The 4,882-nt window shown below is 38.0% G+C and overlaps 1 protein-coding gene and 1 long non-coding RNA gene across 3 annotated transcripts in view; one reads left to right on the forward strand and one right to left on the reverse strand.

The window, feature by feature from the left end:
- The window catches only part of LOC128249495 (uncharacterized), a 13,319-nt gene extending 9,359 nt beyond the window's left edge, over nt 1–3,960 (forward strand). The window contains exon 3 of the long non-coding RNA XR_008265600.1: nt 3,288–3,960. This is a non-coding gene — a long non-coding RNA (uncharacterized LOC128249495). The remainder of the gene's footprint in view (nt 1–3,287) is intronic.
- Nucleotides 1–4,882, reverse strand: part of LOC106875248 (uncharacterized) — a 154,321-nt gene that overhangs the window by 138,178 nt on the left and 11,261 nt on the right. The gene's annotated exons all lie outside the window — the stretch shown is intronic.

A 4,882-nucleotide genomic window follows, 5' to 3' on the forward strand; every position in this document is an offset into this window, starting at 1 on the left:
GTGTGTGTGTGTGTGTGTGTGTGTGTGTGTGTGTGTGTGTGTGTGTGTGTGTGTGTGTGTGTGTGTGTGCGCCATTTTGTATGTATAAGTATGTGTTTTCTTTGTAAGCATACACACAAGCATTTGATCATAAAGCGAACCTATTTCTATCCATAGTATGGTACTTAAAAACATGCTTATCCTGTTTGTAAATATTTGCATTTTCCCGATGTATGTATGTATGTGTGTGTAAGAGAAAGCCAAGATAGAAGTATCAGAGTGTAAATATAGTCATTCCATGCTTTTGATATTTACCCCAAAAGAGGGGTCTTCTTATGGGTCGTCTCACGGTTTCTTGACCGCTTTTCAAAGAAGACGTATCCGGTTTCCTTCCTTCGATCAAAGCACGGAATATTCAGCTGCTACAAACACACACGCATGCCAACACCACCTCCACACACAAAGAATGAATTTCCATACATTTCTTTCATATAAGTTTCTGTAGAAGACACTTGCTCAAAGTGTCAGGCAATGGAATCGAACGAAAAAACACGTGCATGCTCAATTTTCAAAATATCAGTTTTATATATAACAGATGGAGTGTGGTTCACTACAACTGTTTCAGACGTGTTTTTTTTAATTGATGAACAGAAGTGTTATATCACGCTAAAAGCACCCCCCTTTCATCAGGTGAATACAAGTAACAATTAACAATTAGAACATCTCAATAACAAAGATACAGTTTCAGATGACTTGACCGTGTCAAATTCGGCCAGAGAGTCACCTAGCTCGGAACATCCAATTCGTTTGGGTCTGAAGTCTATAGACGGCGGTACAATAAGTGCAGTAAGCCGGGTACTTATTCTATCGGTTACTTCTGCCAAACCGCTAAGTTACGGGGACGTAAACACACGAAAATCGGTTGTCAAACGATGGTGGTGGTAGTGGCGGAAAACACAGACACAAAGCCACACACATAAATATATATATACATACATACATATATATATATATATATGTATATATACGACGGGTTTCTTTTAGTTTCCATCTACCAAATTCACTTCCAAGACTTTGGTCGCCCCGTGGCTATAGTAGACGACACTTGCCCAAGGTGCCAGATAGTGGGACTGAACCCGAAACCATGTGGTTGGGAAGCAAGCTTCTTACCACACAGCCACGCCAGCACTTATATGTATATATATTTGATATACAACAATGTGTGTGTGTGTGTGTGTATATATATATATATATATATATATATATATATATATATATATATATATACATACACAGACACACACACACAAAATAAGGCGGCGAGCTGGCAGAATGGTTAGGGACGCCGGGCGAAATGCTTAGTGGTATTTCGTCTGCCGCTACGTTCTGAGTTCAAATTCCGCCGAGGTCGACTTTGCCTTTCATCCTTTCGGGGTCGATTAAATAAGTACCAGTTACGCACTGGGGTCGATATAATTGACTTAATCTGTTTGTCTGTCTTTGTTTGTCCCCTCTGTGTGTAGCCCCTTGTGGGTAGTAAAGAAATAACACATACAAAATATTTATACATGCGCATATGATATTAAAGTGCCTGCCACTGTGAAGACCGGTTGGTTGAGTTGTGTTGTTCCTTTATTTCAAGGGGCAACTTAACCTTTTGCAGAGATAACTACAGGAATTAAATTTGTCTCGGGTCAATAAACAAAGTAGCCGTGAAGACAGTGTTCGAACAAGCCGCAGAGAATGATCGATCTCAATAAATAAAATTATGAGAGAGAGAGAGAGAGATGCTGTAGTGAGAAGTAGTCCTGCGGCTTACCGAATCCTGTTAAACTGCCGAACCCATGAAACCATGGAAAACGTACATTAAATGACGATGAATAAGATACATATACAATACGTTACACACACACACACACACACACACAATATAACACATCATCGACATTTAACGTCCACTTTTCGAAGCTTGCATGGGTCGGACGGAATTTGTTGAGGTAGATTTTTTACAACCTGATGCCCTTGCTGTCGCCAACTTTCACCTGCTTCCTTGTAAGATATTTGCTCATAGCTAGACATGATTTTACACATAAACAACACACAGACACCCGCATATATATAAACATATACAAGTCTACTTACACCCATACACAGCGATTGTATATATATATATATATATATATATATATATATGTATGTGTGTGTGTGTATGTGTGTGTGTGTATGTGTGTGTGTGTGTGTGTGCGTGTGTGTGTATATATGTATAGGCGTTATGAAGTTCACATTTATGTTTGTTCGTCTTTTGCTGTTGGTGGCGGTGTGTGTGTGTGGGTGGGGACAGCATTGGTCAAAGTAAGAACATGATACAAAAGTCGAAAATGGTGGAGTTTAAACGTGGGAAGTAAATGTGAGACGTAATTGTGTTCAATTACTAAGCTAAGTTTATCGAGGCTTGAATGCTTCGATTGGCACATAATCAAAGGTAACGAACGGATGATGAATGAGGTTTGTGTAACTAGTGGCGCTCCACACTGAGAAAAGACAATTAAAAAAAAATTGTATGTTGTGTGTGTGTGTGTGTGTGTGTGTGTGTGTGCATACATCTACACGGTGGCGGCCAGTTATTCTGGACAACCCAAATATATTACTGCACTCAACATTCGTATTAAGTACTTTTCTGGACTGTTATCCAATAAGGTGTATATGTATATATATATATATATATATATGCGCGCCACGCGTGTATGCGTACACAGATACACACACACACATATATATATATATGTTTAGACGTATATATGAATAATAGACACACACACATATACATATATAATTATACTTACACAAACATATAACACACTGCATAATCTCTTTACTGCATTCTTTCCATAAAAGAGCGACGTCTAAGAATATTTAATTGTATACAAATCCATAGATTCCATGCACACACAAACACGCAGACATCGAAAGAGAAAAACGCATGTGCGAGGGTTAACACACACACACACACACACACACACACACACACACACACACACACACACACACACACACACACACACACACACACACACACACATACGGAGAAATGAATTAAATTCCCATGCTAAACTATAAAAGCTATGAAACGGTTGAATCCAAGACCAGAAACCATTTCAAAGTAATTACATCTATTGAAATCCCACAAACATTTGTCGTTTACAGTTAATCCCAGTTTAGGCGACACTCGTTTCAATATTGATTACTAGATTACTAGATTAATCAATTAAGGTTTCGCATTTATTCTTTTATTCTTTTACTTGTTTCAGTCATTTGACTGTAGCCATGCTGGAGCACCGCCTTGAAGGGTTTTTAGTAGAAGAAATCGACCCCAGGAATTATTCTTTGTAAGCATAGTTCTTATTCTATCGTTTTTTTTTGCCGAACCACTAAGTTATCGCATTCTTTCCATTAAGGAACGGTATCTAAGAATATTTAATTGTACACAAACATGTATACATCGAAAGAGAAAAACGCATGTGCGAGAGTGTACACACACACACACACACTTACAAACACGCTTACACACTCACATGAAGAAATGAATTAAATTCCCATGCTAAACTATAAAAGCTATGAAAGACCTCTAAAGACTCCAGCATCGGTTTTCAGGTGATAGCAGGGGAACAAATACACACACATACCACACAGATACACACACACGATAAGCTTCTTTCAGTTTCCGTCTGCCAAATCCACTCTCAAGGCTTTGATCGGCTCGAGGCTATAGTAGAAGACACTTACTCAAGGTGCCACGTAGTGGGACTGAACTTGGAACCATGTGGTTGGAAAGCAAGATTCTTACCACACGACCACGGTTTATCTTTTATTCGTTATTTGTTTCAGTCTTTGGATTGCAACCAGACTGAGGCACCTTAAGGGGTTTAGTCGAACAAATCGACCCCGCAACGTTTTTAAAGTCTGGTAATTATTCCATTGGTCTCTCTCTCTCACACACACACACATACATACATGCATGACGGGCTTCTTTCACTTTACGTTTACCAAATCTCAGTTTCAGCCTGAGGCTATAGTAGAAGACACTTGCCCAAGGTGCCACGCTGTAGGGCTGAACCCACAACCATGTAGTTGGGAAGCGAGTTTCTTACCAGAGTGCCACAAATATTCCTGACGCAAAACCTTGCGTTGAAACAGAAACTGGTTGTTGTACTCTTTGGACGGTCATTTTACCAACAAACAAACACATACACACACACTCGTTGTAGTTCACTTCTCTGTTGTTATTTAATTTTACTATAAATAAAAGTTTTGGCCAAAACCAGTTGGCAAGTTTTCATTGGCAGAATGACACACAAAGTACACAAAGTACCACATTAGCAGTGATTAAAATTATTGATACCACAAGCTTGTATTGCAGATTGAGAGGCTGACGTTCAATTGTTGTTGCCTGGGGGAGTAAGTTAGCTTAAATATCAGAACTGAGGAACATTAGAAATTTACTTGTTAAAGGACCAAAATCCGAAGCAGATACGGAGGCTGTGATTACAGTTCTGAGTAAAATTGATGTCTGAACTAGATTATTTCAAGTAGATTAGGAAATGTTTTGAAATTCAAATTCCGACCAGTTCAATGTTTCAACTTGAATAGATGAAGTTTGGGTCGCATTATGATTGACACACATTTATACAGACACTAACACATAAATAAACACATTTATATATATATATATGTCAGTATATATACATATGTATGCATATATTTATGTATGTATGTGTGTATGTATGTATATATGTATACATATATATGTATATGTATATATATATGTACATATATGTATGTATATATATGTGCATATATATGTATATATAAATACACACACACACACACACACACACATATATAC

Source organism: Octopus bimaculoides, chromosome 15 (genome assembly GCF_001194135.2).
Source record: "Octopus bimaculoides isolate UCB-OBI-ISO-001 chromosome 15, ASM119413v2, whole genome shotgun sequence".
NCBI classification, from domain to species: domain Eukaryota; kingdom Metazoa; phylum Mollusca; class Cephalopoda; order Octopoda; family Octopodidae; genus Octopus; species Octopus bimaculoides.